Source organism: Chelonia mydas, chromosome 3, assembly GCF_015237465.2.
Source record: "Chelonia mydas isolate rCheMyd1 chromosome 3, rCheMyd1.pri.v2, whole genome shotgun sequence".
Classification (NCBI taxonomy): domain Eukaryota; kingdom Metazoa; phylum Chordata; order Testudines; family Cheloniidae; genus Chelonia; species Chelonia mydas.
In genome coordinates, this window is record NC_057851.1 from 139,329,046 (window position 1) to 139,352,336 (window position 23,291).

The 23,291-nt window shown below is 42.9% G+C and overlaps 1 long non-coding RNA gene across 2 annotated transcripts; it reads right to left on the reverse strand.

Annotated features, from left to right (window-relative positions):
• Positions 1–2,940: 2,940 nt before the first annotated feature.
• LOC122465140 lies at positions 2,941–22,099 on the reverse strand. Of its 2 annotated transcripts, none has more exons than XR_006289739.1 (3): positions 21,873–22,099; positions 5,466–5,592; positions 2,941–5,044 (listed from the first exon to the last, which is right to left on the reverse strand). It is a non-coding gene; the product is annotated as an uncharacterized LOC122465140 (long non-coding RNA). The 2 variants fall into 2 exon arrangements; XR_006289740.1 differs by having other exon boundaries at positions 21,837–22,099.
• Positions 22,100–23,291: the final 1,192 nt, after the last annotated feature.

Sequence of the window (23,291 nt, forward strand, 5' to 3'; positions counted from 1 at the left end):
ACAATTTACATTCCTTTGTAACTTTCCTTTTTGTAAAGATCAGTCCTTTGGGTTTGGCAATGGAGAACTTGAAATCCCATGCATTTCCCTAGTCAGAGGTCTCTCATAAGGCCTTGAGTCTCTTTTCTGCCTCCTAAGTGTTACTGCTTCTAACTCACAGAGCACAATCCTCTGCAAATAGAGTGACCAACCCCTTTCTGTGACAGACTTCGTCCCTTTATACTAACCAGCCTGCTCCTGCACAGTGGGGCTTCAGGATCAGTTAAGCCTGGCTCCCCCTCCAGGGACAGCCAGATAACATAACTGAATTAACCCATTCAGGGCCTGTGTGGCCCATCACATGCTTGTTCCACTGTCCCTCAGGAAAGATACAGAGTGAGATTTTCAAAAGCACCTAAGTGACTCAAGAGTATAAATTCAAATGACTTGTGATAGGGTGTATTCTCCTAACTCAATTAGATGGTTCTGAAAATCCCACTCTCGATTCCCTCAGTCTGGAATGTTATTTCATAGGCAATGGTGGAGCAGCCCTATCAGGTTCATCAGCCCAGCAAGATTCACATATTCTAAACTTCTCTATCAAATCCATGATGTTCTCACGTGACCCAGTGTGTCCCTGTTTTAAAATGGGCCAGATTCTGACAGAGGCAGTGCTTGGCAGGAGCAGGACCTTCTGTGCCCGCTGATGGACTGAATCCAGCGTCTACTGGGGGATGCGACAGCACTTCCTATCTATTTTATTATTATTTATTATGTGCATTACAGTAGCACCTACAGGTCAAAACAAGATCAGGATACTCATTGTGCTAGGACACATACACACTAGGACACAATCTGTGCTTTGAAGAGCTCAACAGTCTAAACAAATATGATGGAATAAGGGTGGGAAAGTTTTCCCTATATCCTAGATGGGGGACTGCAAGGGATGGATTAAGTGACCCAAGCAAGGTCACACAAGTGATCTGTGGCAGACTCAAGAGTTAAACCCAGGGTCCTGAACTGCACCCCCATCAATGAACCACAAGACCATCCTCCCTAATTCTATCTATTTATCAATGCTCTTGTACCATGCCCTGTACCATGGTACTTGAGCACCACATAGGCGTAAGCACCGCTTCTCAGGACACTTCCACTCAGCAGACTTCCTTGTTTTCTATAAAGGCAGAGTCCCTCTAGCACCTGCTATTGCCATGGTGCACCTCCTGCATTGCTGGCAGCCGTCCTCTTCACCTCTCGCAGGAGTGGTTAGAAAGGCCACAGCTGCAGTTCTGCCATCCCGAGTGTTCAAAAAGATGAGTCAGGCCTCAAAATATTGGCTTAAAAATAATCAGATTTTAAAAAAACCACTTGGGGTTCTTTTTATTTGTCTTCTGGTTTCTGAGCGTTTGGGGCACACTCACTTCACATGTCCAAGTTTTTCTCCACTCCCACACGGGCTAAGGTTCTCATGCAATCTCTTGACTCCAAGAGATAGGGCTTTCAGAAAAATACCAAATGTTGTGAGACTTGAGATAAAATTGCATGGCAATAGAGTCCTAGGGGTACTGAACAGGAAGAATGTACTCTGCAATAATTGCATAATATTTGCCAATATAAAATCTAGTGCAAAGTCTTGCAAATATTTTATAAATACCAACAAAGGCCTAATTCTGCTTTTTCTCCTGGGTGACTAATTCCATTAACTTCATTAGAACGACTCTTGATCTACAGCAGTATGAGGGGAGAGTGAAATCTTGTATGTGTAACTCTGTTTTCTGTTTGCTTAGAATTTGCTGAAGACATCCCTTATACTTTTGGAAGGAAAACAAACATTTCTATAGAATACGGGCCTGATTTGTCCACTAATTTTGGGGGCCTCCGTTTGCAGTTACAGGGGTGACCCCAGAAATTTTTCACATAGTACAGCACAATGCATGATGCTTCCAGGGGTACTGGCCTTAAGTTTCTTTTCCAGCAAAACTCCTGCCCAGAGCAAGGAAACAACATGGAGTCACCCCCAAAGAGTGGAGCAGTCCCTGAGTGCAGCAACCACTGAGCCCAGCACAATGATACCTGGGGAGATCCCAAGCGTCACCACAAATCCCTGTGCATCCACCCCTGCTGCAGTTGCTGGCCCCAGCAGTTTGCCCGCAGAGTCCATGCCACGTTAAACCCCTGCCTGTCAGCCCAGCCTGCCCAGGTGCAGTGTCATACTCCATCTCTGAGCTCCTCTGCAGCCACTGAACTACTGCCCTCCCTAGTTCTGCCCCTGCCAACGGTACACACTATGTGTACAGCTGCGAATCACCACTGATTAGTTACCCAACTTGACATACCTAGATGAAAAAGGCAGTTTCAGTGGTGTGGGAAGTTAGATTGTAAGATACCAAAAGCGAATCAGAAGAGAGAAACTCAAGAGCTAGAAGGTAAACAGGACACAAGGTAGCAGCTGGAGATGCAGAAAGAGTCAAGAGAGGCTTTCCTTTATGATTGGGGCATAAGAACTGTTTAGAGGCAAACTGGAGTATGAGAGACTTAATAGGGAAACAGAAATGCATGAGAGAGAAATTATTAAATAACAATAAAGGACTGCAGCAGAAAGTTAGGAGATCAGGAAATGATGGGGCCTCTTCAAAATCCGCATGGAAAATATAAGGATATGGCCCTGGAGTGAATGATCTGGAAGATATTGAATGTAGTGATTCTGAAATGACCAACTTGAGCAAATGAATCATCTGAAAACTGAAAAGCAGATAACGTGAAAAAGTGCTCCACGCAGAACAAAGCATGTAAAACAAAGGGGAAACAGTTGCTTCTATTTACCCACTCCTGGACACATTCGGCTCAGCGGTCAGTATGCAGAGGCCATTGTTACCTATTTTCCTTGATTCCCAGACAAAAAGGAGTGCTGAAGAAAGCCAGTGAAAATGAGGACAATTACAACAAGGCAAAGGTTGTTTTCCCTGGATAAAAGCTTAGATTTATTGAAAACATTATGTCAGTTTGATAAAGTGAAGCAACATCTCAGGAATAAAGGTTTGATTCAAATTATTTTAGGCTGCCAGTTGGAAAGTCACATGAAAATAGAAGAGCATACATTTCTCCACAAAGGTACACAAAGATTCATATCAGACAAAAGAGATAGTAGGGATGGGAAAACTGACCCAGTCATAGGCCCTCTATTGGAAATGGGCCTCTATTGACCCTTTTTTGAAAGGTGGAAAAGTTTCAATAACTTTTTTTAAACCAATTTTCATTTTTACATGCCTGGGTACCTCCTAATTCTGACCAGGCCCAGGGAGCAAAAGAGCACAGAAAGCACGAGAAAAGCAATTCTCATGGTATTCTCTGGCTCAACTGAAAACAATGACTCAATTTCACAAGAAAATCCATTCTTCTAAGATTTCCAATAGATGTAAAGAATCCATATGTTGAAAATAGACATTGTTCCTGGATATATCACACAGATGCTTGAGAGACTAGAGTAGAACTCTTGTCTTCCAGCCCAAAGACCACCATCACTTGAGCTAAAAGAGGTCTCCCATAATTAGGGCCTCTTATAAGTCCTTTTCTTCTTTTGAGGACTAGACAATGGTGGGTAACTGCACGTTTGATTGCTTATGTGGGCCTTCTCATGGCACAAGCCAGGGACTGCTTGCAGCCCTCCATTCTACAACCCTGGTGTCCCACCCTTCCATCCCGGTCTATCTTTAGCCCTATGTTCCCCTTCATTTCCATTTCCCCTCATGCTAAGGGGTCTGGGTGCCCCTTCATTTCCCTTGCCCCCATTCCCAAGGCTCTGTTTGTTCTCCATTTCCATCTCCGCTGCATAGCAGGGTACCCAATTCACTGCCCCTCCCCCATGCTAGGGGCTCTGCGTAAAGGGCTGACTGCAAAACAATAATTCTATTTTGCAAAAATGTTGAGGTTTTGAAATTTGTTTTCATCCCACATTAGAACAAATGTGAAACCTTTTGTATTCCTCCCCCCAACCCAGACAAAAACAAGACCTAGAATAGCCAGAAGTCTGGTTGTTAGGGAATTCACATGGGATATCAAAGAGTCATGTTCAAGTCTCTGCTCTGAAACAGGCAGAGCTGGGGCTTGAGGGTGTCCGTTTCTTTTTCAGAAATTTTCTTGATGCATCAGCATTTTCTGATGGAAAAATATTTTCCCTTCCATAGGACCTAGAAGTTCCCTAGTGGTAGTGTGACATCAGAAGCAAATCAGCCAGTAACCTATTTTTAGTGGCAATCAATCTTTTCTCGTTTTGCAGTTTTCAGTAAAATAGTTAATTGGCTCTTTTTTAATTAAGCAGACAAATGCCCTCTAGTTGAGTGTAGATTCCCTTCCGCTGGCCAATTATGAATATCTATAGTGAAGCATATAGATACAGACATATAATCATAAAGATCAAACAACATATGGGTAAAAACACCTTAACCACTATATTTGGAAACACATAACAATGAAATTCAATGTCAAAACTCTCCTATCCCTTCTCATAAAAATTTTCAGCATTCCAGACTCTTTGCTCCAGTGTCCATCGCCCAGATATAGCGGAAAAAGTCACTAACCTAAAATCAGCTCTTTCAAGTGTCTGACTTGAACTCATTTCAACACTATACCTCACACTGAATATTATTCCCAGACCAGAATAGACTAAGCACACAGAGAGCAAACCATGACCAAATTTGAAAATAAGCTGCTCAAACTTTTGTACCTGCTCATCCCAGAAGATGTGCGAGTTAGAGTTCATTGTGAAATGTTTCTTTTCCTGGGGTGAGGAGAAAGAAAGTCACCCCCAAAACAAGTTTGTATAAAAATTGTTCTTCTGTTAAAAGAAATTGGCAGAATTTTTTCTATCAGTTCTAGTGCATATGCAGTAACTATTGGCATCAACACTGGTAGCTTCATTCATAGGTGTAATAATAAACAATAATCAAGCCAAGAGGACACAAACATGTGAATCACTGTGCCCAGATCAGAATCTGATAGGATACTGTACAATCTTCTAGCTGATGTTGGAGGCAGGTGTTTTAAGCAGCTGTTGTTATTTGGGCATCTAGAAGAAATGAAGAGAACAAAAGGACCACATGACTATAGATTATCTTGATCACTGAAAGGTACATACAGTTGGGCCATCAGGGATGTGGTGAGTTATTCAAAGCATTTTCCATTCCCCGTCAGTATAACTCCTGTCTTCACTGCATTCATTTTCTACTAGCTATTCCTCATCCAGGTGCTAATAACTTGTAGGCACCAAAAGATGTTGCCCTTAGTGTCTGATATTAATTAAATGTAGGGCTGTGTCATCTGCCTATAGCTGGCACTTCAGGCCATGGTATCCTGTGCTATCTGCCAATGATTCACACAGATTCTGAATAGGAGAGGACTGAACCTTGTGGGACTCCACAGGTGATGGCCCTAGATATGGAGGAGTAGTTGCCCATCACCACCAGGTACAAGATTCTTCTTTCCCTTACTGAGAATGACAACAAGACTCCTTGTGTCCTCCCTGGAAATGCATGTTGCATTCCTGCCTGTGGGCCCTCTTCAATGCCAAACAATGTTGGTTTGGGCTCCAGTTTCTCAGCTCCTGCTGAGCTTAACCTGAACAAGAAAAAAAATAATTAATGTGAGTGTTTTGAAGAAATCAGGTAACTTTAAGGTTAATACTCCTAAACAGGCCCAAATTAACACCTGGTGTGACTAGGCATGACTCTGTGGAAGGTGATAGAGCAGTGCCCTTTTTCAGCAGGGCTAAATTTGGCCCTTAGTTCTAAATTAGCATTAATTAATTATTTATGCTACCACCAGCGATGTGCTAGATGCTTGCCAGATATTTAAGAAGGGATAGTCCTCACTCCCATGAGTTTGCAGTCTGTGGATACAAACAGACAAGCAGACAAAAGTTAGGGGAAGGGGAACAACATACAGGGATTTTTTTTTATAAACCGATAAATAAATAATTTGTATTTACTGTTAGTTCATCTAAGGATTTCAAGTTGCTTTACAAATATTAATGAAATAAGGCTCCTTAATAGGTAGCTAAAGGTTTTGTGACAAAGTCAGGCTGGACAGCTGTAAGAGAGTGGTCCTATGGGGTTCTCGGAAGAGGGCAGGTGCTAACCCGCCCATCGCTAAAGGCCCCTTCCCCTGCCTAAGGGGAGGAGCCACTGAGCCCTGGACTCAAGTAAATTCAGGGGACAACAGAAGAAAAAAAACAGGGACAGGCATGAGGGTCAAAGGGTCAAAAGTAGGGAACCTGAAGGCCTAACTGGAAAACATTAAGAAATAAACCCCAAGGGGGAAAATAAACACTGTCCAGAGTGGGACTGATTTATTCCAGGCCGGCCACTGCCAGAGAGGAAAGAGCTGAGGTGGAGAAGGTGCCTTGCCTCAGTACGTTTATATAGAGCTGGGTGTAAATCTACAGTGTGCCAGGCACAAACAGGCCATGTGGACCCTGCTGCTGCACACTAAAAGTTCCCTAGTCCTGTTTCAAACAGCAGTCTGCAAAGCACCCTACGGAACTATTAGTGTGTGGTACCAAGGTCCACAGGGCCAAATAACGCACGGCATGCTAGAAGGCAGTAGCTTTACATCCCAGATTGTCACACACTAACTTTTCATATACATACGCCTTAAGTACCATTAGCCCCATTTTACAGGTCATCAAAGTCAGCTTTTAAGATACACTTTTACTTAAGGTAGCTGTACAGTGATAACTTTTGCACGTGGTTATCGTTCTCTGACATCCAGCCCATGGGTATCTAACACATACCAATTTTTGTCTGGGTGCTTTTACTTTCTTGAGGTTATCATGGCAAGATATAACTTGAGTGAAACACTTTGGAAAATGTAGCAAATCAATCAGAGCACTATAATTGCTGGATATCATGGTTCACCACCAATCCCAATTAAATACAGATAGTTTAGTACATCCTGCTCAAAGAGAGAGAATTGATTTGACAGAGTTTTATTGAATCAATGTATCACTCAATATGACAAGGAGTTGCAAAGAAGTTCAATGTCTAATGGGCACTGAAATAATTTTAACAGCTCTTGAAAAATTGCACTGTCTCCTATAAACTTTACTATAAATGTTTCCAGCCAGCTTATTAATTATGGGCATGCAACAGCTTTTGGCTGTAGAGTGAAATAAGGCATGGTCCATGGTGATTTATCAAAGTATCTGTGATCAAGAAGTTACATTGTCTATTTCCTGTGGAATCCCATTATTCCTCAGTAAACGCAAAAACAATTTTAATGCAACATAAAAAAGTCAATTCCATATTCTCGGGGCCAGATCCTAGCCCACGCTCTTGGCTCCTTGCACTGCTCCACTGGTAAAAGGTCTGTAAATCTAGACTGGAGGTACAGAGTTGTCACAGCAGGCTTTACCCCTAGCCCCAGGGCTTGTCAGAAGAAAGCTGCCAGGGCAATGCCTAAGCAATTGCAGCCAGGGATAATTAGAGTCCCAGACAAGCTTAAGGACCTAGGAAGCACAAAAAATTTAGGCCACCCTTGTTTCCTTGCCTCTTCTTAGCCATGCTGAGTCAAGCTGTGAAGGTTCCTTCCCCACTCTGAACTCTAGGGTACAGATGTGGGGACCTGCACGAAAACCCCCTAAGCTTATTTTTACCAGCTTAGGTTAAAACTTCCCCAAGGTACAAATTATTTTACCTTTGGACTTTATTGCTGCCACCACCAAGCGTCTAACAAATATATAACAGGGAAAGAGCCCACTTGGAAATGTCTTCCCCCCCCCCAAATCCTCCCCAAACCCTACACCCCCTTTCCTGGAGAAGGCTTGATAAAAATCCTCACCAATTTGCGTAGGTGAGCACAGACCCAAACCCTTGGATCTTAAGAACAATGAAAAAGCAATCAGGTTCATAAAAGAAGAATTTTAATTGAAGAAAAAGTAAAAGAATCACCTCTGTAAAATCAGGATGGTAAATACCTTACAGGGTAATCAGATTCAAAACATAGAGAATCCCTCTAGGCAAAACCTTAAGTTACAAAAAGACACAAAAACAGGAATCTACATTCCATTCAGTACAGTTCAGGATCTAATCCTGTATGTTTTATGGTACACCGCTTATGACAAAAATAGGACCATGCTGACCTTCACATTTAGCCAGAATAAAAATTGATTAGAGAAAAAATACTCCCTGGGGGCAATGCAAATATGTTAACAATATTTTTTGCCATTTTAACTTTAATTTCCTTTGTGAGTTTCACTGTGCAGCTTTAACACGTTATTAATAATTTTTAGCACTAAATTCTCCCCTCTCCTTTTCTAAAACAGAGAACAGAAAGAAACAATTCCCTTGTGAGTCAAAAATCTGTAACAATCTTGAAACATTATGAGCAATTCAGTCCTTTTGTGGGGTAGAGACAGAAAGAATACATTTGTTTAGGTTCTCAAAAAAGGATGCTTTCAGATTTTGACTGTGTTTTGACTATGCTGTGAATAATAGATTTTTCTTCTTCACCCCTTCAAAATTATTACTGTCAAGACTTTTGAATAAGTATAATCATACAGCCAATGTTAGGTTCTTAGATCAATAAGAAAACAACAAAGCAGAAAAAACATATTTAGCAGGTATCCTGTAATATTTGTCTTTTTGTTTATGCCAAAATGTTACAAATACAGTGGTCACCATTAAAAAGTCAACATTTACCAAGAGTTTTACTATTATGGTATGGTGCCTAATGTACGTTTTCTATTCTGAAAACAAGCAGTTATTGCAGTATTTGCATATCATTGTGTAGTAGCTCTTGGTAGATCTTGAGTTGTTTAATGCCTAATCTGGATGTGTGGGTGGTGTCTGTACAGACAGAAGAAAGTATGTTTTTTTATTTAAACCATGAGCTACAGAAGCAATATCCGTATTAGGGAAGCAATGTTTCTGTGTTGCTTTTTTACTTTTAGCAAAAACTTTGCAATCCAGGAGAATTGCTGGTTTACATCAGACTTTAATCTGATTAGCAAATTAGAGTACAAAGGAAATGCAATAGATGTAATACCTACTGAATATTTAGTAAAGCATTTGATACCTACTTTCACCAAAAGAATTATTTTCAAAAGTAATTCAAATTGGCTTGGAGATGAGCACTCTCACATGGAATGAAAACTGGCTACTGGACCAGAAACTAATGTTAATAAGTGACAATGCATCAAGTGAGAGGGAGATGTTTAGACTTCCACAGGCATCCACATTAGAGCTGTAGCTCACGAAAGCTTATGCTCAAATAAATTGATTAGTCTCTAAGGTGCCACAAGTACTCCTTTTCTTTTTTCTAATGCAACAAGAACTTCTTTAATGGTCGAGAATGGGAGGTAAATAATACTTCACTTACTTGTGGAAAAACATTGTAGCAGAGTTACTGTGAAGACTTTGATAGCTTGGTTCTAGCATGCACCTCTTAATGTCACCAGCCAATTCTGTTACAGATATGCTATAATTTAGAAACAATGCAGCATTTATATGGCTATATTACTCCAAAACCTTTTAGTCTGAGTTCTGTTGCACACTTTGTATTGGGTCGTATAAATGACTTAGAGAGCATTTTCTGTGCAATTTTGGTGGTAGAAACAGTGTCAATTCAAAAAGAAGACAAGAAGTAGAACTTGAGAGGGATTGTCATTGTTTTAATTTAGATGGAATAAATGGGCCAAAAGGTGTTACTCTAACCCAGTCACTGTCCAACATTAAACCGTGTTAAACAAGGTCAGGGGCTTGGTATGCAGAGACATCAGCCTGCATAGCACCATGGCAAACACACTATTAAAAATCCTTTTAAGCTTTATAAAAGATACATAAAAGAAGTAAAACAGTGAAAGCATTTGAAATGTAAATGATTAAGTAAGGCTTTCATTTTAACACCATCCCTTGTGCCCTTCCCCTTACTGGAGAGCTTTTAAAGGAAATCCCTCCTTGTTTGACAGTTTCTTACATTGTATCAAAGAGCACAATAACTGTCCTTTTGGGGGAAAGAGAAGAAGTTTGCCAAGATGTGCTGGAGATGTCATTGCTGCTGTTGTTGAAGTTCACTCTTATGAGGAAAAGCCCCTTTGTTTGACAATATCTTAGAAGATGGTATCAAAGATGGTAATAACTGTCACTCAGGTGGTGTTTGGGATTCAGCTGAAGCCTGCAGGCGGGGGGAGATGTCATCTGTGTCCCTTTCCCTCTGGCCCATTCTCAGACTTTAAGGTCAAAAGGGACCATCACGAACGACTAGTCTGACGTGTACACTGCAGGCCACAGAACCTCACCCAACATAACTGGACATAAGTGGACATAACTGGACACTGCAAGATGGAGGTTCCTAGGATTGTGTCTGGGACCAGAGATATGGGCTAGCACCATTTGGTTGCACAATCCAAGGAGCAGTTTACATGCCAGAGGCTGTGTGTGAACGACTCAGGAGGAAGGGGTTCTCACAACATAGCAGGTTAAGGCTGGCTCCCAGGGTCAAGGATTGGAGTGACCTAGCAGATCACCGGTCCAGATAACACAAGACAGGAATGTCACACTAATGAAATGCATTGTTAAAGAAAAATTTAACTACAATTAATAAACACATTGTTGAGATACAACATTTTTAATGTATGCAAAGGTTGAGTGCAGATTCTATATTGCTTTTGCTTCATACGGAAAACATTAGTAGCATTAACATTTTGGTAGACCACCCTATCCTCTCCCCCTTATCCTTGTGAAACTTCAAGATTAAACACATTAGCATACACTATCTCTGGAAAGAAAAGGCAGGAGCTTTATTTTGCATCATTTTTAAAGCCAGTTAAATTTCTTATTCAAAATACGCTCAGTGGTTTGAGCATTGGCCTGCTAAACCCATGGTTGTGAGTTCAATCCTTGAGGGGGCCATTTAGGGATCTGGGGCAAAAATTGGGGATTGGTCCTGCTTTAAGCAGGGGGTTGGACTAGATGACCTCCTTAGGTTCCTTCCAACCCTGATATTCTAGGATTCTATGAAATGTCTCATGAATGTCATGCTTTTTAGCTAGGCCTTAATTGGAAATATGGGCAAACCAAATTGGAATTTCAGTTTCACAGCTGGTTTCTACAAGAGATTGAAATGGAGACCCCAGATCTAAACACCCTCAGGCTTTGGGTTGTTTGAAGTCCCAATCCAATCATACATTATTGGCAACATCAAGGCAAAGACCTTGCAAAATATTCAATTACTTCTTTTGAAAAGACCTGGTACAATTTTCAAGGAACTTAAGTACTTAAGCCCTATTGACCGTCAATGGGATGTAGGCATCTAAGGCACTTCTGAAAGTTTTACCCATTGCCTTGAGTGGAAAAGCCATAGAAGAGGTGAGTATTCTTAACATTTTCTGCTCTTTGTTAGAGCTAGTGTTTAGCCCCCTCACACTGGGCAGCCAGCACCATATAATGGGATGTCAGTCAATGATACTGAATGAGACACCACAGACTGGTTAGGAAGATGGCACATCAATGAGATGCCCTCTGTGGAGTCCCGAGGTTGCAGGAAAAATGCCAGTCAGGCAATTCAGACTCTTGGAGGAGTTTTCGGTTGAGTGTCTGGTATTCTGGTATGTATAGTTGGGATTATGGCAGAAGTCAGGCAGTTGAGACACTCAAAACAACTGTCAGTTGGGCAATGGGTGCTCTTTTGGAGAGGACTTGGTTGAGTAGCAGGGGTCCTTCAGGTATTTCTCCTTGAACATATTTATATTTCCTTTGTCTTTTCTTTCCTTTTTTGTGGAGGTTAACTGAGGAATAATGTGGAGGTCAGAATATTTTCAGCTATATCCGCAGCTGCTATAACTCAGCAGAAGTCTATTGAAGTCAAGGGAGCTATGCATGATATTAGCCTGCAGCATTTTGAGAGCTGTGTGAAATCTTCATAAACATTTTTTTCTTGAAAGAAGTATGGGTTTTAAAAAAAAAAACAACAAAAAAACCTCACCATATCAACTATTAATTTATTGAGAACCACTGAAACTTTCCTAATTTTTTTAGATAATTATTCTCCAATTTTATTTTAATGCCTGTATTCTGTGAATGAGGTTGGTGCCATTCCAAAATTTTGGACTTCAAGAAATAGGAAGTTAGAAGGTGCTAGTCATGTAGCTTGCACTGATATGTTATTCAGTGATAAACTTACATTGACTTGGCATTCAGTAGGAGTGCTTGGGATGGTTTGGGTGCAAGTTAAATTATAGGCGGATGACCTGCTTTATCTTATACCCCCTGTCTATTTGCTGCAATACTCACTTCATCCTACCACCATAGCACATATATTCATTATGCACACCCACTTAATGTTAAAGCAGAGTATATTACAGTACTTTACCATATGCAACCATTTACTACTCAATTTACATCAGTCAAATAACTTAGACCATCACTTATGTCACCATACAAGTTGACCCCCTTTGCTGAAGTAAAAATCCCCATATAACTTGAGACAATTGTCAATCTCTGCACAAATAAGAGCCCAGCACTGAAATAAGAGTGGGATTTAATAAGGAGGATTGAAATGCAATGACAAAACTGTGTGGGAAAGTTTACCCAATGTAATATGGACCGAATCTTACCCTACCATTCCACTGGGCAAAGTTCATTCTGGTGTAACACCAGTGACCTCATCTGAGTTACACTAGGGATGAATTTTGCCCATTAATCTCAATAGGATTGCATGGTACTTAAAGAAGGGTTCCTGTCTACCACCAAAATTTATGGGTTTTGTTTTGTTTTTTAAAAACTGTTTACAGGGTAACCTTAATTTGCTAGTTTCTGGTAGAACAAACAGGAAACTCATCAAGAATTATGATGAATTAGTAACATGCAACTGTTAATTACAGGGCTATAATTAATCTAGGATTTCTGCTGACATCACAAGCTACAAGAGCAAAGCCTAAGTAATTTATATAGGTACTAGAACTCAGATGGAAATATACTGTAACCCGATGATTCAGGGTGCTCCTAAACTTTTTTCTTTATGTATTCCTGTTTTTCTTAAATATTTTCTCTTTTCTCTTCACTTTTTCTTCCCTCATCTCTGTCACTCACTCTCACCATCTCCATGGTCTTCCAGCCCCTCCTATTGTCCCTTTCATTTCCTCCATTCCTCCCTTTTTCCTCACACTCCCAGAGTAGCAATCTCTTCATAATTCCTTGAGCTCCTGTTTCAGAAACCACAGGAACAAATTTTGTTTCCAAAACCACAAGCATAACTCGTATTCTACAGTCCTAATTCTATAGTCCTTTCATATGTAGATCTCCCTTTGAATTTATTGGGAGTTAGGTGCATGGAACAGCTGCAATACAGGATTTTCGAGCAGCTCCCCTTTCAAACACACCAAAGCAATTTCCCATTTTCAACTGCTGCTGGAAAACGTGGGACGGAAAGGGTCAATTCTACACAACCCCCTTCCAACTGGCAGATAATTCATTGCGGGTGATTCCATTTCTGTGAATGCATTTAGAGTTTTTTGATAAGGACTAATGTGTCTCTCATGAATTAGCATTTCTTTTTTAGACTAGCATGCACTGTTCATTGTCTAAATTATTAAAGGTACCTATGATGGGGTGTCTACCCCATACAAGGCCTGACAGGGTTAAGGTGGCCACATGGGCCAATTAACTGCCTAGGCTGCAACTGGAGGAGACAGGGAGCAAGGAGGACTTATTAGAGATGAAGTGCGGATGGACAGGAACAGGCAGGCCTGTATAAAGCCCAGTAGGTGAGAGTAGAAGAGGCCTGCTGAGAATGAGGCTGCAGTTGCTCTCAGGGTGAGAGAAGACAAGGTAGGAAGCATTCCAGGGATACAGTACTGAGGTTTAGGACTGTTCAGACCTTGACTGCTTGTTGTAGGGTCTCTGGGATAGAACCCAATATAAAGCGTGGGCCTGGGTTCCCCTACCAGCCACTGAGGAAGTGGCAACATTAAGGGGCGGTGAAAGGGAAGATTGCCTGGACAGTGGATCCTGAGAGACTTTGATACACGCACCACCACCAGAAGGGGAAAGCTATAGTGATCTGGCTGGACTCGGAGGGCCAAGTGACTAAGTGGAAGCAGTCAAGTCCAAAGACAGCAAGACAGAGAGAGAGAGAGAGAGAGAGATGAAATGAACCACCGCAGAAAGGGACATCAGACTGGCAGAGCTAATCCCCAGATGTGGCCAGAAGGAGGTGCTCCAGCAGTGAGCAGAGCACCCTGTGATGGCACTCTCTGCTGAGATTAGGTCATATACACTTATGAATGACACAAGCTTCTGCTTATGGTAGATTGACATGATTCTGGCTAGCTCAAGAGAAGGATAATGAAAAATACCATTACTAGTAAATAGCTTTTCCTTTTTTTTAAATGCGGTTTTGTTCCACCCAGCAAATCTGCACAATTCATATCTGGATCTCGTCAGAAGCAAGCTCCTGACAACTGTAAACAGATAGCAGTGCAACTTACATTATTGTCGTTTTTTTCTGACAATACATGGAGGTATCATCATAAAACAGGATGACAGTTTGTTTACAGAAAAGCAAGCTTGTGTTTGCATTTGACGGGCTGTGTTAAGAAGGCTGAAAAAGCATTTTAATCTCCGCAACATTCCTGCTCAGAAAGTCCACTTAATACAAGTCCAAAAGTACTTTAACATTACTTTGGAAAATTACGAAGACAAATAAACATTGAAGAGTCTTTTTAGGTATGTCCTAAAGATGTATAGGCTTGGCAGGATTCAATTTTTATTTTTTTAATGATGATGGATAATATCAATGTTTTCTTTTAAGCATTCTTCTGATTTTTATCTATTTTAACTTGGCACAGTTGCATGAAGTCACTGGCAGATCAGATAATACATGGTATCGTGCTCCAGTTCCGCTAACACTGGCATTACAACATGGTTTAAGCACATTAACATGGGACTCTAATAAAGTTCTCAAGCGGCATTTATTTAATTTACTTATTTTTTACTTTGCCATCTGTAAACTTTGGCTTTTCTGAATGGCATTATCTTTTGATCAGTGTGTGTGTGCAGTAATTCGATGTATACCAGCATTTACTGACAAAAAGCTAATCCTCCTGGGACTAAATATATTTTGTCATTAACACTGAACAAACTAAAATCAGGCCTATTATGTTCTGTGCGCTGATATATAATAGCACAGAAAACAGAAATGTCTGGAGAAAATAGTATAAGGCCTGATCCTCAGCTGGAAGTGAGTAGAGCTGTGCCAGTTTATGCCAACTGAGGATCTGATCCATAGTCTATTTGCAGTGTGTGGTTGGGGAAATTACAACCTTCTGCCCAAAATTTGGAGTAGATCTATATGTAATTTCCCATCTCCGCAAACAATGTGATTGCTATTGCTTCTGAAATTCTTTTAATAAAGAGAAAATATGAGTACATCTTCTGGACTAGATTTCAGAAAGACCAGACAATGGCTTTATCCTTTTGAAACCATTGTTAAACCCAGCAGCTACACTCCTCCTACCCTATTCCAGAATAAAAATGGACTGTTCACCAACAGAGAAACTAGCAATAGATGTGTTCGGATTGATTCTCCTCTCTCTATCACTGGTTTTACATCACTGAACCCCCTTTGATCTCAATAGAGTTACTTCTGATTTATACTGGTGTAAACAACCATTCTTCTGTCACTTCAAACATTTAAAATAGAAGGGCCTCATTCTCATTTACACTAAAGCCTCTCTACACTGCCCTGGCAGTGTAAAGGAGCCTTTTCCACACCCACTGTAAAGCCCTACCTCTGCATGCTGTGAGAATAGCGCAAGGGGGCTTTAGGGCATGTCTGCTTGGCAAAAAACAAACAAACCCAAAACCCACGGAAGTAAGTCTCAGAGCCCCAGTCTAGGGACTCAGGCTCACGCTACAGCATTAAAAATAACAGTGTAGATGTTCCAGCTATGTCCCGCCCCCTTCCCCATGCTTTAGAGCCTGAGCTCCAGCCCATGCTAGAATGTCTACACAGCTATTTTTAGCACCAAAGCAGAAGCCCGAGTATCTTAAGGTATGTCTTCACTGCAAAAAAATAAACGGGGCAGCAAGTCCCAGAGCCCTGGTCAACTGACTTGGGCTTGCACTATGGGGCTAAACATAGCAGCGTAGACTTTCCGGCTCAGCCTGAGCAGGAACAGCTACCCTGCTATTTTTAGCCCTGTAGCATAAGCCCGAGGCAGTTGACCCAGGCTCTGAGACTCACTGCTGCAGGTGGTGGTGGTTGTTGTTGGTTGGTTTTTTTTTTTCCCCCCAGTGGAGACTTACCCTGAGTCTACATAAGAATCAGACCCCAAATCCCGACCCTTCCTGTACTGCAGTTCTGTGAAAGTCATCAGCCTGATCTGATGGTGGTTTTGCACAGCTCTGATTTGTACATGCAGCCTCATCAAGCCACAGCAAAAGTGCTGCAGGTGGAGCATTGTGCTGACAGTGAAGAGGAAATGAATCATAATGTGCTGAAAATGATGAAGGTACTTGTGTCACAAAATATTAGATTCATTCTTTTTATGACTATTTTATAAGTTGCAAAGTTCTTTTTAAGTGCTAATCCAAGCATAAAACTTTTTTTCCTCCTGAAATGAGAACTCTACAGTAAGTGTCATTTAGGAGAGAAGTGAACCAGTTCACCAAAGATGAACTAGCCATTTTTTCCCCCTGACAGCATAATTCTTATAGCATCAAAATCATAAAGACACTTAAACTCAATAATAAAAAAAGTGAATAGATATTTAATCTTCTCGCTTTCTAACTGAAAAGCTATCCATTTTCAAGTGTCGGATTCAAAATATATCCTTGAATTAAAGATTCATAGGTTAGATCTCATTCTGTTTTATTATACAACAGTGGTCTCCTTGCCAATAATCTTAAAACCATACAAAACACAGATAAATTAAAAGACATAAACTATAGCTAATATGTCTGATAGGAATTCTCAAAAACATAAACCTGCTTTTGTCTGCATTTTGCCACATATTCAGCAAAAATCAATAGAAAGTCATCTTTTTTTCTAAATTAAATGCTCTTTGCAATAAGCAGAGTTCTGCCATATTTCATTTGAAACTTTAATTGACAATAAGATCTAGGTAGTAACTTTCAGTACATTGACTTATGGCCAAACAATTTTATATTCTTTTTGCTTTTAGCTTTACACTGCAAGAGATTCAATATGGGCCTGGTTCAAAGCCCTTTGAAGTCAATGGAAGTCTTTCCATTTCTTTCCGTGGAACATGGATCAGGCTTTTAATTCTCATCTCAAGTATAAATCAGGAGATTTTCCAAAGAAGTCAGATAAGTTACACCTGTGTAAGTGAGATCAGAATCAGGCCCCAAAGGTTGTGATATCCTCAGGGGCTTGCTTTCCACTGCCTTCCATCTTGTGTAGCCATTTACCGTTGTGCAAAACCACTGTAAAGTGCTACTATGTAAAAGACTGAACAATGTCCAAGGCAGTGGACATTCACGCTGCAAAGGTTTAAATGCGAGATTCAAAGAGAACACTCATTGTTACAAATCTCCATACTCCATCATCCAGAAAAAAAATCCAGTATAAACTAAAAAAATAAACAGGAAAACATAGTGTGTGAGTATTTAAGCATATAATTTTAAAGTATTTCATATATATTAACTTCCACCCCTCCTAAACACATTTTGTTCAAAAGACACAACAAGTACTTGTGGAAGAATTCTGAAACAACACGTTGTCTGGTGACAAGTTTATAATATTAATTGCTGGAGCCTGCAAGCCTCAAAATCAATATTGACATACGAAATCTCTTCCGTCCTCTGCATGCTATAGGGCATTACATTTTATCCCAGGTGCAGGTATACAGAGTAATGGCTGGAATTGGTGAACCTGTTTATGTTTTTTGGATAAAATGTTCAAAGGAGGGCACAAATAGCCATTTGGGTATCTGGCCAGGGTGGAAGTGGGAGCTGGGTGCCCCAGAGAATTTCTAGGTGGGTATTTGGCCATGCCAAAGTCATCTGAGTGCCCAACAGCTTGATATACACAAAAGTGTATGTGGGGGGGAGGAGGGTGGGGCTGTAGAAATGTGATTTGGGAAATGTATGCTTGACTACCATTTTAAGAAGTTCTCTTAAGGTGCTCATAAGTTCATTGTACCAGAGGCAGGAATGGACCAGGAAATGCAGGTTAAGGAGAAAGGTGAACAGCAGGGTCCCCCAAGGATCTGTGTACTAGGAGCTGTGCTGTTTGATATATCCATTAATGATCTGGAAAAGGGAGTGAACAGTGAGGTGGCAAAGTTTGCAGATGATACAAAATTATTTAAGATAGTTAAGACCAAAGTAGACTGAAGAAATTAGAGGGATCTCACAAAACTAGGTGACCGGGTAACAAAATGGCAGCTGAAATTCAGCATCGATAAGAGCAAAGTAGCGCACATTGTACTCCTAAGGGAATTCTGTGCCAAAAAATTAAAAATTATGCTCACAATGTTTTAAAATTCTGAAAATTTTGTCAATAAATAAATGTGGCTCCCACATGGCCATGGGGAGCACGGGCCACTGGCTGCATTGAGGTGGGTGATCACCCTGAAGCCTCAACGTCCCCCGGTACAGGGACTAGGCAGTGAGGCTACACCTGACCCTGACACAGTGCAAGGGCTGGGTCTGCTCCAGAAACACCCGGAGCCCTGCCCCTCTGCGCCAGGTGCACCAGGTGTGGGTGGGCAGGCTCAGCCCAGCAGGATCCAAGTGTGGAGGGGCTTAGTGTGGGGGGATCCAGGTGTGGGGTGAGAAGTTTCTGTGTGGGGGAATCTGGGTGCGGGCAGCTGAGTGGGAGATCTGGATGCACAGGGGCTTGTTTGGGGATCCTGGGTGCAGGGGCAATGGGACTCTGCAGGGTATCCAGGTGAAGGTTGCTGGGGCTCAGCGGACGGGGGGGGCGGGGTCTGGGTGTGTGGGGCTCAGTGAGGCAGTGCAGGTGCCAGGGGAGTGGGGATGAATGGTGTGGAGGTCTAGGTGCAGATGGCTGGGGATCAGTGGGGTGGGGGTCTGGGGGGCTCATCGGAGGGGTCCAGTGTAGGGGGGTAGGGCTTGTCAGGGTGAGGGTTTGATGGGCCTGCTTAACAGGGGAGGCCCAGCTGCTGCCGAGGGGATGTTGCTTGCCGGGCTCCAGCTTCCCCCCACCTTTCCCCATCCCCTTTTCTTCTCCATTCCCCCCCCCCCCCCCCGATTCCCACATTCCCCTCCCCTTGCCCTATTCCACCCCCTCACCCCCCCTCCTCCATTTCCCCCAACCCCCGTCCTCAACCCAGCCCCACCACAGGCACTCAGGGCTGCACAGAAAACAGGAAGGCTCCCAGCACACGGTAGGGGAGCCCGACTGGCACTAGGACCCAGGAGGTGGTGTTCAGCAGCGGAGTCAGGGGAGCTGAGACACAGCCTCCTGCAGCTGGGCAGCTCCGCGCTTGCAGAGGGGGAGGCCCAGGGCACGTAACCCTGTGTGCCCTCCCATGCCTCCCCTCTGTTTGGAGGGGGCAATCCCCCCCCCAAAAAAAACTGCACCCCGTGGCTGCCCCCAGCAGGGCCGGCTCAAAGGATTTTTGGGGTCCCAAGCGAAAGAGTTTTTGGCCGCCCGCGCTTTTTTTTCGTGCCCCCTCGCCCCCCCCCCAACTCCGCCCCTTCTCAAACCCTTCCCCAAATCCCCGGCCCCGCCTCCTCCCCCAAGCGTGCCGTATCCCCCCCCCCTCATTGCTTCCTGCGGCCCCCCCGCCCAAGCTCACCTCTGCTCCACCTGCTCCCTTGAACACGCCGCCTCTCTGCGTCTCCCCCGTCCCTCTCAGGCCAGGGAGAGGCAGCGCGATCCGGGGAGCAGGCGGAGCGGGGGGGGGGGAGGGGGTAGAGGAATCGCTCCCCGCCCCAGCTCACCTCCGCTCCACCACCGCCTCCGCCCCCCAGTGCGCCCCCGCTTGGCTTCTCCTCCTTCCCAAGCTTGCCGCGCCAAACAGCTGTTTGGCGCGGGGCAAGCCTGGGCGGGAGGGGGGAGAAGCGGAGCGGCCGCGGCGGCGCAGTCAGGGGAGCAGGTGGAGGCGAGCTAGGGCGGCGGGGGCACATTCCTAGGGGCGGCATGGCCGGCGCCGGAATGCTGCCCCTAGAACTGTGCCAGCCCAAGCACCTGCTTGTTTTGCTGGTGCCTAGAGCCGGCCATGGCCCCCCAGACCGCACCCAGCTTCCCTTTGCTTCCCCGCCATTTTCTGCAGGGAAGCACGGGACTTCGGGGGGGGGGGGGGGCGTGTTTTCTGTGGGCGCGCAGACACACAGAATCCCCCCAGGAGTAACAATGGAAAAAATAATCATAACTATTCATATACAATGATGGGATCTAAATGAGCTGTTATCACCCAAGAAAGATCTTGGAGTGATTGTTGATGGTTCTCTGAAAACTTCCCCTCAATGCACAGCAGTGGTCAAAAATGCTAACAGAATCTTAGGAACTTTTAGGAAAGGGATATAAGACATAAAATATCATAATGCCACCATATAAATTCATGGGTACGGGGTATGTTTGGGGTACGGCCACACCTTGAATACAGCGTCCAGTTCTAGTTGCCCCATTTTTAAAAAGGATATAGTGGAACTGGAAAAGGTTTGGAGAAAGGCAGCAAAGATGATCAAGGGTGTAGAACAGCTTACATATGTGGAAAGGCTAAAAAGATTTAGGCTGTTCAGCTTATAAACAGATGATGAATGGGGATATGATAGAGGTCTATAATATCATGAATGGTCTGGAAAAAGAGAATACAGAAGTGTTTTCTCTTTCACACAAATGCAAAAACGACAGGTCACCTGATTTAAATTAATAGAAGGCAGGTTTAATATAAATAAGAAACATTTTCCCACTGTGAACAGCTAACCTGTGGAACTCATTGCCATGGGATGTTGTGATGACCAGAAATATAACGGTGTTAAAAATATTAGCTAGGTTCATGGAGGATAGGTCCATCAATAGCTATTAGCCAAAATGATCAGGGATGTAACCCCATGCTCAGAGCAACCCTAAACCTTGAGCCAGAAGTGGAAGGTGGGTGAATCACTCCATAGTCAACCTGTTTTGTACACTCCCCTGAATCTCTGGCATTGGCCACTATTGGAGATAGGATACTGGGCAAGATGGACCTAGTATGGAAGCCCCTCACTTGCCGCTCTGTAGCCTTAAAAACAGGCAGCACGCAGTGTAAAGCCTACAGGTGCAGTTCAGACAAAGGAGAGCCGGGAATAGAGCAGGAGACACACAATATTGATTAATGAAAGTTTGTAGAGATTAGGGGATGGCAAGGAGGGTTAAGGGATATGTATACTAAAGTTTGGGGGAAAGGAGTCCTTGTGGGGTTGGGTACAGCATTTGGCAAGAGGCTGCACTATGGGCTCTGACCATCGTGGAGTTGTACATAATGGGGCAAGTGAGAGAAAGGAAGCAGTGGGCAAGGGGGAGAAGGAAACATAGAAAAAGAGATGCCGTTATCCTTCTTATAGCATCTAAGAGCCTCAGAAGAACCTCACTGATGCACAGGTCCTTCAGAGATACACAGCCACACCTTCAGCTGTCTTGCATATGTGTGAGGAACTGATGGAGCATTTAGAATGACCTAGCAGAGCCATGTCATCTCTGTCCAAGAGTCAGCACAGCACTCGGCTCCTTGAGAGGATACAGGGTTCCTTCAGAGTTCATAGTGCACTCAATCGGCATCAGCCAGTCTGTTGCCTCTATGCCTGGAGGACTTCAAAATGCTATGATCCACAGGGTTACAAATCAGACAAGCCTGCCTACAGAATACGAATTCTATGCCCCAGCAAACTTACCATCTGTATTGGACATTGTAGATGACATATACTTACATCCCTCTGAGGAAACTAAGAAGACAACAGTATAGAAATAAGAAACACAGATATGATCGCTGTATGTGGCATAAAGGCAGCATTCATGATTGCGTAGGATAGATATCCAAGATCATGCCATGATTCCACTGTCCTGCCATTGGCCTCCCCCACATCCTGTGTGCATCCTGAGCACGTAGCTTCTCTTTTGAGAAGAGAGGACACTTGAGTACTAACATTTCATTCCTGAGTGGGTGGTAACTTCTGTAGTTATAATGGTAATTTCTGGCTCTGTAAAGCTGGTCTTCATTTCCCTTCATTACCCTTCATCTCTGCCATCTCCACCATCACTGGAAATGAAATTAGGTGCGTCTGATCACTCTTTAAAGATATCTGAAATAACTGTAGCACTGGGCACCTGGCCCTCATCAGAATGCAATTTGCTAATGTACATATATCAATGTACATTACACCTATTACACATGTCTGACCAGTCCTGAGCATGTAGGAAAGACTGCACAGACATTTACAAAAATATTATCAATCACTGAGCATCAAAGCCCCTGTGATTGTGCCCTGTGTTCATGGTATTTGTTGGTCATGTGGATTGCCTTGGTGTCCACCAATCACCTGAGATATGGGCATAGTTTAAGGGTTCTGCTGATTTGACTAGCCAGACTCCTCCCTTATTCCACATAGAGAAGAACAAGCCCTGCACCTTCAAGGGAAAAATACTGTGGGTTATTTTTGCATGGGGGACAGTCTGGCTCTAAGACACTGTGGTTTCTCTTTATACCAAGAAAAGGAAATAACTGGCAACTTCTGTTGCATCTGTAGCAAATAATGGCCAGATCCTCAGCTACTGTAAATCAGTGTAGCTCCATTGATTTCACTGAGCTATGCTGACCTACACCAGCGGTGGATCTGGCCTGTTGATGGACTATTCTAAATATGCTGAAAAGTGAGAATTGGTAAGAAACTATTTTAATTGCTTTTGGCTTATGCCTTTAAGTGCAAATGTTTCGTCCAGTGTGATGTCTAAATCTTTTAAAATGGTAAACTATTCAAACACGTTTGTTATTCTCCACATGAAAAATGATTTGTAGGTCTATTATGAATTTATTTTTCTGTAACTTTCATTTCTGCTTTGCTGTTTTATAATCTTTGATAGGCAGCAAATGGAAACTAAATTAACTCTTGTCAGTCACATTGCTTCCTTCTAAGCCTCATACCTACATTTATAGGGAGAAGACAGGTTAACTGTTCCAGTAGCTCAGACATGCTGAACTGCATTTATGTCTTCCATTTTTTTTCCCCTTCAAAAATGTATGAGTAAATTTTATGCCCATGCATGTGAGGGACAAATAGCACCAGTCTGAGTTAAACATAACACATGGAGATGCTTTGCAAGGGCCAGGTAGGTCTTGCTCCAACTTATGT